Here is a 13,598-nt window from a genome sequence, read left to right on the forward strand (position 1 = left end):
TAGTCACCATCCCCACAAGAGGAGATAACATACTTGATCTCATCATCACGAACATGGGAGCACAATGTTCAACATCGGAAGTATACCCCTCACTGGTGAGATCAGATCACAAACTAATCTCGCTGGAGGTCCTCATCCCAACCCCACCTGAAATAAAAAAGACCACAGTAAAGAACTTCTCAAAAGCCAACTTCACACTTCTAAAGACTAGTGTGGTCTCCTTTCAGGCCCCCGCGCCGGCGGAAAACAATACTCAAGCCGCTGAATCACTTACAGACGCCTTCTACCAGCACCTGCAGGACTGCATGGATAAGGCAATCCCAAGCAAAACAAAGACTCTTTGTACCAAAGGCAAGCGTCCAGTCTGGTGGACCCCAGCCATAAACAAACTCTACAACAAAAGGAGGAAGCTACTACAAGATAGAGCAAAATCCTTAAAAGGTAAGACACCCTTGATCACTATAAGTAAAAAACTAAGAGCTCTCATAAAATCATCCAAAGCCAATTTCGAGAGAAAAATAGCTAAAGACTCAAAAGACAATCATAAGGCCTTCTTTAGCTATGTTAGAAACCTAGGAGGAAACTCCCAGATATGATCAGAACTAGTTCAAAATGATGTGAAGATTACTGATCCTACAGACATTGCCAACATACTGGCTGACAGGTTCAGTGCAAACTTCTCCCCTCCCCAAAAGGAGAGATATCTATACCAAATGAGTGCAGCCCCCAAACATCTCCAGCGCCCAAGTGAGAACTGCTCTCTCCAAAGCAAAAACACAGCATCCATGGGACCCGATGGTGTCCCCGGCTGTGTGCTCCACAAACTCAATGAGGAATTAAACCCACAGCTAGGACAGCTGTTTAATCAAAGTCTTACCTCTGGATACGTACCCAGGAGTGGCGCACTGCAACTGTGGTCCCACTTCACAATCGCCGTGCCTCCACAGACCCTGGTAATTACCGCCCATTAGCTTGACAAGCCTTATCTGCAAAGCCATGGAGAGGATCATAATGGACCTCATAAATAAAGACATAGGGAATTTGCAGACTTTGGATCCAACCCAGTTTGGCTTTGTCAAAGGCAGATCATGCCTTTTAAACTTGGTTGACTTTTTGAAACAGTCACCAAAGCCATTGATGAGGAAAGGCAGTCCATACAGCCTACCTCGATCTGGCTAAGGCCTTCGATACAATACCCCACTCGGGTATCATTGAAAAACTCATCAGCTTAAATGTTAACCCATACATCACAAGATGGGTTGCAAACTGGCTGAGTGACAAAACCCACAGGGTCAGAGTTGCTGGCGCCATGTCAGACTCAAAGCCTGTCACAAGTGGTGTCCCACAGGGCTCAGTCCTGGGCCCACTCTTGTTTGGCATCTACTTTTCCAAGAACAAGCAAAGACAGGAGGGTTATGGCTGACAAAGTTTGCAGATGACTGCAAACTGGGCGCCATAGTAGAAAACACATCTGACACAGATATCCTTCAGAAGGGTCTCACAGAAATGGATAACTGGTGCCAGAGCCACGGCCTAAAGTTAAATGCCAAAAAATGCATAGTCATACCCTTCGGGAAAAACAAGGTTACCCCTAGCTATCAAATAGGTGGCAATCCACTGAGCACAGAAGAAGTTATCAGGGACCTGGGGACCCAGGTTGATAGTAGTCTGTCATTCGACACCCATGTAGCTAAAGTAGTTAGGAAGTCCTTCTACATTGCCCACCTTATCATGAAGGGATTCTCATCTAGATCAAGGGAGGTCATAGTCTCCCTTTACTCATCACTCATCAGACCAATGATTGAGTACAATGCCCCATTCGGAATGTATCTGACCCGACACTTGCAGCAGCTGGAGAGGCCACAAAAGTTCCTCACCAAAAGGATAAAGGGTCTCAAAAATCTGTCCTATGCTGCCCGACTGAAAGAACTCCAGCTCTATTCAGTCGCACCGCTTGCTCAGAGGTGACCTTTGCCTAACATACAAGGCCATGTCAAACCCAGATTTGATGAATATGCTTCACCTCAAAAATCTAGATCCATCAGAGCCACAAGGGCGGAGACTTAAACCTCGACACGGCTATTAATAGGACGTGCTGGAGGGATAGATTCATCACCCAAAGACTCCCTATGCTGTGGAACAAAATCCCGGTACATGTGAGGCAGAGCACCTCGCTGGCCTTGTTCAAGAGAAATCTTGACCAATGGATGGGAGATCGCAGATATACCCCAGGAATTACCTCAGTGTCACTGCTCGACAGAGGCACAGCAAAATAATGGGTATAGTTCCCCATACTAAAGGGGTGGCGTAAGCCACAAAACAATGGGCTAGGCTTATAAATGCCCTCGGGCAGATAGCCTAGTATGAACCTATGAACCTATCAATGTTGACCAATTTTAGGCTCATCCTGGATGAAATGCAAAGCATTATACAAACAAATAGCACAGAAATGTAAACAATAACATAACAGTTCAGACTAATTACATAGAAAAAAACTGCATATACATTCCAGTGAGCAAGCACAGTGCAATGTATGATCAAGCAGAGTATAATTTGCTTTATATCAATTAGGATCTAAAGTGGGTCAATCTTCGGTGAATCTTGAGAGAGGAGAAGAGACTTGAAAAGGAGATAGATTAGGTGATGTGCCCTGTGTTCAAGCATGAAGATTTGGCTTGGATGAAGAAGTGCCTTTTGAGTTGCATTCTGAGTTTGAAATAAGTGTTGATTTCCTTAATGCTGATAGGAAGAGCTTGCCAAAACGTAGGTGCCTGAGAGGAGAAAGCATGTGCAGTTTTGTTGAGTTTGGTTCTTCGGGTGATGAGAGTTGGCCTGGCTTGAGATTATTTTCTCAGTTTGTATGAGGAGGTCTAGCTGCAAGGTGGAGTAAATGTGTGGAGTGGGGAGGGGTTTGTAGAGCTGTGATCCTAAAAGTAGGTTAGATATTTGTCTTACACTTAGCCATTTGGCCTTTTTAGGATGATACAGTGATGGTCACAGAGAGGTACTTGAAAAATGTATTCATGACACTGATGATACTTCAGTCTACAATGTGTAGGAACTGGAGTGTTGATCTCTATGAAACTCTTCATGTTTACATATACATCTCCTCAGCACATACTGAAGGAATCAGATTGCTACGTCACCCCATGGTTTCATTTCACAATCTCGAAATATTGAAATTTTGAATTTTAGTATCTCAAGACTAAAGTGTCGAAAGTGCAGTTGCCTGAAACTGCATATGACCGAACTTGGAAATGTTGAATCCGCAGTTGTGGTGGTTAGCTAAGTGACATGTGGTTTACTGTGTCTGTAAGGTGCGGTGTGCTTTAGGATATGGGGATGGCTGCTGATGTATGGTTATAGCTAGAGATTCAAGTAAGTGCTTTTTTTAAGGGTTTTGGGTATGGATTTCAGTATATGTGAGTGCGTTGGGAAGATTTAGGTGTAGGTTATGGTTGGTAGGTAAGAGTGTGAGTGTGTAAGTGTTGAAAGTGGTGGTGTTTATACATATGTAATTTGTGTTTGTGCAACGGAAATGTAAAGTGTGCAGCAGTCAGTTTAGTGTCTTTTTCTTTTTATCGCGACCTCAGAGTTTGTATATATAAGTAGCGGGGGTGTGGAGAGCGCATATTTAGGATAGTTGGGTTTGATTTGTATGTGTGTGTGTGTGTGTGTGTGTGTGCGCTTGTATGTTTTGTTGGTTTGTTGTAATGTGGGGAGGATGGTGTATGCGTGCTTGCTTGTGTGGTGGAGGGTGTATTTTTAATTAGAGCATCACATACTAAAAGTTCAATATTCTGAAGTTTCAGTATTGTGATGTTCATAGGTAGGTACTAGGCTGTCTGCCCAAGGGCATTTATAAGCCTAGCCAGAGTGTGTCAGCTTTCGCCGCCCCATTGATTAATTAACTGAGCCTCTGTCAAAAAGAGCCAATGAAGTGATCCCATGGGTATATTTTCTGTTACCCATCCACTCGTCAAGGTTTATCTTGAAGAGTGTTAGTGAGGGGCTCTGCCTAATGCAGCTAGGAATTTTGTTCCAAAGCATGGGGAGTCTCTGTGACAGGAATCTATCCCACCAGCATGTTCTATTTATTGTTGCGGTGAGGTTTAGCTCACTAGAGCGAGTTGCTCACAGTGACTTGGATTTCTTTAGGTGGAGCATGTCCATCAATTCTGAGTTGGACATGGCTTTGTAAGTCAGGCCGAAATCATCTCTGAGTAAGCGATATGCCACTGAGTACAGCCAGAGTTTTTCCAGTTTGCCTGCATATGACATATGTTTGAGACCAGTAATGCTCTTGGTGAGGTACTTTTGTGGCCTTTCCAGCTGCTAGAAGTGTCTTGTGAGGTACATCCCAAATGAGGCATTGTACTCTATGATGGGTCTGATGAGTGATGAGTAGAGGGGCACTATAACCTCTTTATTTCAAGATGCAAATCCTTTAGTAATTAGATGGGCTACATAGAAGGATTTCCTAACTACTTTGGCAAGATGATTGTCAAAGGAGAGATTACTATCTACCTGGGTCCCCAGATCTCTTATTACCTCTTCTGTATTAAGGGGGCTTCCACCTATTTGGTAATTCATGGGTGTTTTTTTTTTCCCACATGGGATGACTATTCATTTTTTGGCATTTAGCTTGAGATAATGACTTTGACACCAGGTGTCTGTCTCAGTAAGGCCCCTTTGGAGAATGTCCGTGTCAGCCGGAGAGTCAGTTATGGCGCCCAGTTTGCAGTCATTGGTGAACTTGGTTAGCCATAGTTCTCCTGTGTTTGCCTGTACTTCTGAGAAGTATATGCCAAACAGTAGGGGTCCCAAGACTGAGCCTTTTGGGACACCACTTGTTACGGGTTTAGAGTCAGACCTGGAGCCCGCTATTCTTACCGTGTGAGTTCTGTCTGTAAGCCAATTGGCAACCCATCTCGTGATGTAGGGGTTTATGTTCAGGCTGGTGAGTTTTTCTATAATTCCCGAGTGGGGAATGGTATCAAAAGCCTTGGCAAGGTCAAGGTAGGCTGTGTGAACCACCTTCCCTCATCTATGGCCTTGGTGACTGTTTCAATGAAGTCAACTAGGTTTAGTAGGCATGATCTGCCTTTAACAAAGCCAAACTGGGTCATGTCAAGTGTTTGGAGGTTCCCAATGTCTTTGTTAATGAGTTCCATGATGATGCGCTCCATAGCCTTGCAGACCAGGCTAGTCAGGTTTATGGGGAGATAGTCACCAGGGTCAGTTGTGGCCCCTCCTTTGTGAAGCGGAATAACCATTGCTGTACGCCATTCTATGAGCACATAGCCTGTGGAGAGGCTGAGGTTGAACAGTGTGTTTAGGTAGGGGATTAATTCATTCTGTAGTTCATGCAAGACATTGCCTGGGACACCATCTGGCCCAATTGGTGGTGTGCATTTGGCTTTTGAAAGGACTGTTTTCACCTGTGTGTCTGTGATTTCTGGGACGCTACACTTTTCCGACATTGTTCTGGGCCCTTTTGGGGGTGAAAGGGGGGTGAAGTTTGCACTGAATCTATCTGCCAGGATGCTGGCAATATCAGTGGGTTCAGTATATTTTGTGCTATTTTGCATTTTTTGTTCGGTTTTATGGAGTTTCGTGATTTTGTGGTTTCGGTACTTTCGTCTTGAGATACTGAAATTCACAATTTCAGTATTTCGAGATTGTAAAGTGAATCCCACCCCATACACTGTCTTCATGGTGTTTTTTTAATCTGGTGTTGCAAAGTGTATCTGGGGAATGCATTCAATATTCTTGATGCAGAAAAATGCAGTATATGCCATTATATGTCATGCAAAGGACTCTGAAAACTACATTTTGACCTTTGGCTCTTGCTGGATATGCAGTTATATGATTAATTTGGAGTCAAATCCTGACAGCACATGTCATAAATGCATGGATTTGTGAGAGGAATTGAACTTGGTCAAGTGTGCATCACCTTCCACCCACTATATTCATCCTGTCCGCCAATGCTATTCCATAAATAATTTACACACCACCATCCAAGGTTTACCTACTGTCTACCTCTTTGTGTAAAATATATGCAGCACTGTATGATTTAAAACTGTATCTGTTATGCCATCTTACAGAGCTCAACATTTGCATGCAGTTTAATGGCACCTTTGTTTGCATTGCAGTTCTCATCATTAAAGTTATTCCATGGTTCAATAACCTTGTGAAATCCTGAACTATTCTGGTACCTTCCCTTGCTTCCATCGTACTTGAATCACGGCTATATTGCACATGATGCAACTCTGACAGGCAGTTCACCAAGGGCTCAGTTATACTTTACATTTGTTGCAGGCAACATGAAGGATTAAGAGTTTTGTTCACCAGTTAATATTCTTTATAATATAGGGAGCAAGAAGATTAGCCAATTATATCAGGAAACGTCAGTATGTCAGTGCTAAAACGTTATGAGCATATACATGTTTTTGATGGAATAGTGTACTATTTTGTTGTATTTATGAGCTGGGTATTTTAAAATAACTGAAACATATTGATATTTTTTGCATTAAAGGTCAGCTTATTCATACTACACTGTGTATGTTAATAAAGTAATATTGAAACATAATGATTTGTCAGACCTTGAATGACTTTCTCTATCTGTTAGCTATTTGATATGATTTTAGTCTCAAACTCCTTATTGTGATAGCACAGCTAGGCAATTACTGTAGTACTAAGATGGCCTGGATATAATGTTGAGAAAATAAATAAGGCGTATGTTTACAGGTGACAACGGAAGACTCTTTGTGAACTGGTATTAATCTTCATAAATATTCATTCATAATTATTTTTTCATAGTAGACAACAAGATCATTACTCAAAACAGGACATGTGGCTTAGTTTACCTAACTTTAAATTTAATAAATAACACAAATTAATTTTTTTCAAATGCATTGTGTTATCCAGTTTGTGATAATACAGTACTATGTAAAAGCAACCTATTCCTTATGTGTTATTTAATGCATTGTGTATTATTTATTAATTTGTGTTTTGTCAAACAGATTAGCCCTACTGGGATCAAGCTGATTTTAGTGGGGACCTGAGAGAGAAAGTCTCCAAATTACAAAACAAAAGTTTAATTTACAGAACAAAGTAAACTATAAATATTTCTACTGCTGTGATATAAGCAGTAATATGAATTATACCTCTTTCACTTATGTCTCTGGTGTTCCTTCACCCCTTTTAACACATATAACACCGCATAATGTGTAAATTCTAAGATGTATTAGTTCACATTACAAAATAGGGGGTATGCATACTATGTCCAAGACTACCATGTGCTAGAGTATTTCCTTTTCTACAACAAATGGTAATCTGAAAATAAATGTTAGTAGAGGGTAATCCCCTTACATTTGTGGGTGTAGTTAAAAACAATTTTAAAGGACAATGGTGATTGTCAACCTTTGCTGCTGCTGTGTATTTTCAGACTCCTAGAACTTCCAGTTATGAGTGTTAGAGTTACAGGAGGGAGTTCTATAATAACCACATTGGGGTTCTCCATTTCTTTTATTGATAAAATGATGCACTACACATAGTAACTTACTTTTTTATTTATCTCAGTTTTCTTATACATAATTTACAGTCACTGATGAGAGCAGATAATAAAAGCAACAACAACAAAAAAAAAACACTATCTGCACATGCATTCTCAACCTCATTCTGCAGAAATGCAGAAGACTGCAGGTTTTGCTCTGAGTAAGAAGAGAAGTCGGGAACATGCTCACTTTGGTTACGGTAGCATTTTTATTTACTTACTACGAAATTATATATAGGATATTGAAAACAGCTTCTTTTGAAAGAAAAAAAAATGAAACCATAAGGGTTTAAAGTAAGCCATGAAAAAATATATCTTCTATTATTATAACATATTTTTTCAATAAAAACAGAAAAGATCTAATTGCTCAATCACCAGCATGCACACACACACACACACACACACACACACACACACACACACACACACACGCACGCACGTACAGACAGACAGACAGATAGATAGACAGATAGACAGATAGATAAGATAGATCTGATTCAGCTCTTGACTTATAAAATCCTGTCTTCTACCTTCATACAGCTAGGGCATATCTGGTCCATTACAGGTGGTACTAAGTCAAAATCATGCATGTGTCATTATTGTCCTTACAAAACTTCCAGCCATTGCAGACTGTTTTGCAGTGGCAAACAAATTACTTTGAAAGCAGCTATATTTCACAGAAAAATTGTCAGTAACAAAAGAAAATTCTACATCAGTTACTATCTTTATAACTGAGCTTAGTTAGACTGCTGCTAAAAGTACAATGTCTCAGTTATTTTAGAACAAGTTTTAGTTGCTGTTTTGTGACATATTTAAGAACTTGCTGCTATTTTATGTATATAACACTGGAGAAATATTTTGATTAAAATTTAAAATAAAAACATCTTGATTAAAAAGAAGCTTCAGTTCTTTCACAGTTAAATAACTGCTGTAGTAGTAACAACTATATTCTAGTTTTCTGAAGGAGCAATTCACAACGAAGCAATGCAGCCAATACACTTTACATTTATAGAGATATGTCTGCATCTCTCATTACATAATGCATGATGTATTTCTACAAAATCATTAAAGCTAATAAAAAATATCACAACCTCCCTGGCAATCAGAAGGCATATTTTATTGCTTTTGGTCTTGCATTCTAACTAGACGCATTTGTACGTGAGCACACAAGGATATCTGGCTCTGCAGTCAATGTGAACAGATGTAAGTATCAGCACAATCTGTCTTTTCTTGTAGCTTTGGGATTAATCTAGAAGGAAAAAGAGATAGCACAGAATGTACAAACTGAGTCACAACCTAAGGTAATATCCTACGTGGTCATCAGGGTCTCATTCTAATGAGTGCCTGCTGGAAGCCTCAGAGAAAACATTTTTATAGCTATAAATGTGCAATACATGACAGTACATGGCACTATTTCCCAAATGTATCAATGAATAGGTTTATGGGAACAAACAAGATTACACACCCCAGGATGCTACAAAATGTTCACTTATCTGTGCTTGGAAGTATGATGCAATAGCTCAAGTAAGGAATTTTGAAAGATTATTTAGAGGGTATATTGATTCCTGCTGCACTCTCCTTGATACTGCATGAACTAAGTTACTTTGCTAGACCACAGCTAGTGAACACATGTGAAAATACACAGCTGTATCTAGTATATCTTATTTCATTTCCAAAACAGGCATAAAATGATTTAGTAGACTGTCTGTGATCCTGATAAACACGTAGTGCAGTGTTATTCTTCACTGACATAGATAAAAGTAGGCATACTAGTAGCAATATAGTAATAATTAAATGCAAAACAGAGGCTGCTTGGTTATTTACCTTCCACCAGAGGTCCTGAAGAAAGATTTACTCAAAGAGACAATGGGGAGGTCCTGATTCAAGTGATGAAGGAAGGAAGGCTGTTTGAAGGAAGATGACTCAGGACAGTCACTAAAATTTCATAACTTTTCCAAACATTATGTAACCTTTGAGGACAGTATGATAAGTATGATACCCTCTTCTTCAACAACCGATATTATGAAGTTTATACATTATTTTTTTTTTATTTCAAATATATTATCCATTGCAATTCTGGGATTCAAGGAAAAAAGTATGACCTAATAGAAATATACTGAGAGACAAAGAGAAAAGGGAAAGACAGCACTGAAACTGAGGAGTTCTGCTTCCCATCAGTAATGAAACTGTGGAGTTAAGAAAACAACAGAAATCAATATCTGGAAGATAATACTCTTTATTCCACATGTAGGCTTGAATTAAATCATTAGAAAAGGGACTTAACGAGCTTTAAGAATCACTTGAACTACAGCAGAAAGGACATAGGGGGTGGTACTACAGCTGCACTGTCAGAGGACAGAAGATTACCATTAAGGTAGGTATATATATATATATCTATATATATATATATATATATATATATATATATATATATATATATATATATATACATATATGGGTCTACTTTGAAACATCTGAAAGCCATAACATCTCATTTCATAACATTGAGACCATAAGATCTAAAACCCAAAACATCTAAAACCCATAACATTGCATTTCATAATATCTAACACTACAAATCACAAGAAAATAACATCCCCTCCACATATAACAAAACCAAACTACCAAACACACTTTTTACTACATTTCTGCAGGGGGTTAAGCCCCCCTGCACCCCCCATGTGTGGGGGGGGCTATGCCTCCTATACCTCCCGTAAATTAAATATACCAACTCCAAGATTGCACTACAGTGGGAAAAAGTTAATTTCCTAACCCCACTGTATCAAGCCCCCCTGCAGAAACATAGTAAAAAGTATGTTTGGTAGTTTGGTGTCATTATACGCCATTATATGTGGAGGGGATGTTATTTTCTTGTGATTTCTACTATTAGATATTATGAAATTCCATGTTACGGGTTTTAGATGTTTTAGTCTCAATGTTATGAAATTAGATATTATGGGTTTGTTTTGAAGGACACACACACACACACACACACACACACACACACACACACACACACACACATGCATATATATATATATATATATATATATATATATATATTTACATACAGACCTGCACCTACACACACACACACACACACACACACACACACACACACACACACGCATGCACGCACGCACACACACACACACACACACACACACACACACACACACACACACACACACATATTTTAATCATCAGTTCAAATAGTTTAGTAAAAAAGAGAACACAAGCATTATGTTAAGAGTGTGAGCAGGAAGTTTAATATGATTGCATCTAATTACTTGAAACAACCACATCTACTGTGGGGCACAACACAAACCAGAATCATCACACAACAATCTTTGCAAGAGATTATATATGAGAGAATGTAGAAGAAATGTTCACTTCTTACAGCAGATGTGTGGCAGCCATAAACAGTGAACAAGTTCAGAATGGAAAAGATAGGTGTTACTCATTCTAAATTTTAAGAGAAGGGCTTGTTTTGCTGTGGTATGATGAAAGACAACAGTGGTCTACTCATCTGTTTATTGGAGAAAGTGACTACTGATTGGGTAGAAAATTGTACATGAAATTAAAATGGAGTCTTATTATTATATATTGCATATCTAAGATAACTAAGATGGGTACCATTTGGTGCTCTCCATTGGTGGAAGTGTGTGAATATTTACAGTTGGTAAACCAGTGCTTCTTTTTATTTCATACAAAAGAGATTATGGTTAATTTTACCTCAATATAGGAAGAGAAGTCAGAATGGTAGACATTCTGAATGGACTTTGTAATGACAGTGAATGAAATATTAGGGATATTGATTGCCCATTATAGTCTACATATTGCCACAGTTATGCAATAGTTGCTAGATTAAACCATGGCTAGAGAATGAACTGCACAATATATGCTGGCAGTACCAAGGTCAAATAGTTCAGTGATGGTAAACACATTCTTATATGTAAGATGGAGACGTAGGTGAACCAAGATGTGCCAGGAGTGTGGGGTGGGGTAGGATGTCAAGACAGATCCAAACATAGGAAGAAAGAGAACATCCTGGTGATCATCTGCCATTTTTTTAATGGAAGGCTGTAAGTGCAAAATGAGCTGTGCTTGGCTGTCCAGTAAGTATGGAACTTTAAGCAGGGAGTCCAGGACAAATGGTGCTCCAAAATGTGTCTGTTTTTTTTTTTTGTATTATTCAGCTAGGAGGAAGTGACTAGTTCATAGGAGGAGGAAGAAGCGAGGTGATGCTTGGAGAAGAAGAAGGCAAAGTATGAAGGTATTTGGTGATAAGAAAAGAATGAGGCAAAGACAAGAATGTGTGGCAAGAGTAAAAGGTGAAAGCTGTAATGTCAAGGCTTTTGAAGTGAAATAAAACACTCATTTTTTGTGAGGTGGAAAGGAGGCAGATGCTGCTAGTATGGACATTCCCTATATAAACAAATTTTAAGGACAAATGATTTGGACTTATACAATTTTTGGTACTAAGACAGTGTATAAGAAAGCTATAAGGGGAGGATATGGCCCATGGGGGGGGCAATAGATTCATTTTCATTCATGAAAGCTCTTTGGCTGTGATTCAAAGAGGAGTTGCACAATTTCTGAATTGGTCAAATAAATTGATTCTTGGGTCAAGGCTGATACAAGTATAATCCAAGCAATGTTAGTATATAGCACAATAAGTATGTGAAAGTAGTGTATTGTTGATGTTTTCTATCTCACTGATAGTTATAGTAAAGTATATTTTGCACTCTAGTGAATCACTTAGATAGGCCAAATAAGTCTAAATGGGGGACGAAAAGGGGGTTATTCTGTTTAGTTGATATTTAAAATAATGGTGGCAAATCAATGTGATTTCAGTTTAATCTAATATATTTGTACATTAATGAAGGGTGTGTAATTATGAATAGTTAAGAGACAAGTATTATATGTTGTCGATTACAGTGTAGTTAAGATACTACTAAATGCAAGCTAAGGCACAAAGGTAAAACTGCATCATTCTATTTCATAGTGGCTTTATTACACAACAATGATGAGGATTTTTGAAAAGGCAAGATGAGGAGATGCAAGTCATGAAGATATTTAATGAAGGAGGCATTAATTGGTGATGTAAGAAGATTGGAGCAGAATGATGAATTAATTAAGGATCCATGAGGAGACAATGCCAAAGGAGGAGTATTCAGGTGTCTGTTAAGGTGGATGACAGGCAGAAATTTTGACCTAGGCTTTTCATCGGGAATTGTTGCACCCATGTTTCATGTCCAAAGACCCTTGGCTCTCAGTTTCTTATTTCCTTAGTAGCAAAAGATACATCAAGTAGACAAGTGGATGGAGGAGAGGCAGTTGGAAGAAGTGGCTGGGTTAATAAACCAATAAGGAAACATATGTTGAGTAGAGTGTAAAGAGAAGGAATACATAGAGGATTCTTATAGGAATTTAGGCTTTCTAAGAGAATTAAAGGGAAAATACAGAGGAAATTATACAAATGGGTGGGTGTGGAGAAGAGGGGAATTTGTCTATTTTTTAATTATATTATTTTATTTTATTTTATTTTCAATTGCATACCACAAACAGTATAATAATAAGCATAAGAAAGCACAGATGTGCTAATCATATTGACCAAAATATTTAAATAGCTTAATTGAGCATATGATAGCCATCAAAAAGATGATAAAATAGTAACTACATAACATTTATAAAAAAATCTTTATCAAATTGAGCAAAAATAACTGCTAGCATACTAAGTGATTCAATTAAAAAAGGAAAGAAAGTAGATTTATAGAAACTAACCAGAAGGTTATTTAAATTATTTACATGACCCAGATCACCTTACTCAATAAATCTAAGAAAGAAATTTCAGCACTACAAAAATTAAAAGTGACAGTTTGGACTGCATTTTATATAATTACTATATAAATACTAACTAGCAAGCTTACGTTAACTTTTGCATAGTTTTAACAATCAAAACATGATATACCTGTCAGACTAAAGAGAAGTCCAACACTTCCATATACTTCCCCCAGCTTGCTTGAAAACTCTGTAC

The sequence above is a fragment of the Protopterus annectens genome, chromosome 1.part1 (genome assembly GCF_019279795.1).
Source record: "Protopterus annectens isolate FY-2018-M chromosome 1.part1, PAN1.0, whole genome shotgun sequence".
Lineage (NCBI taxonomy): Eukaryota > Metazoa > Chordata > Ceratodontiformes > Protopteridae > Protopterus > Protopterus annectens.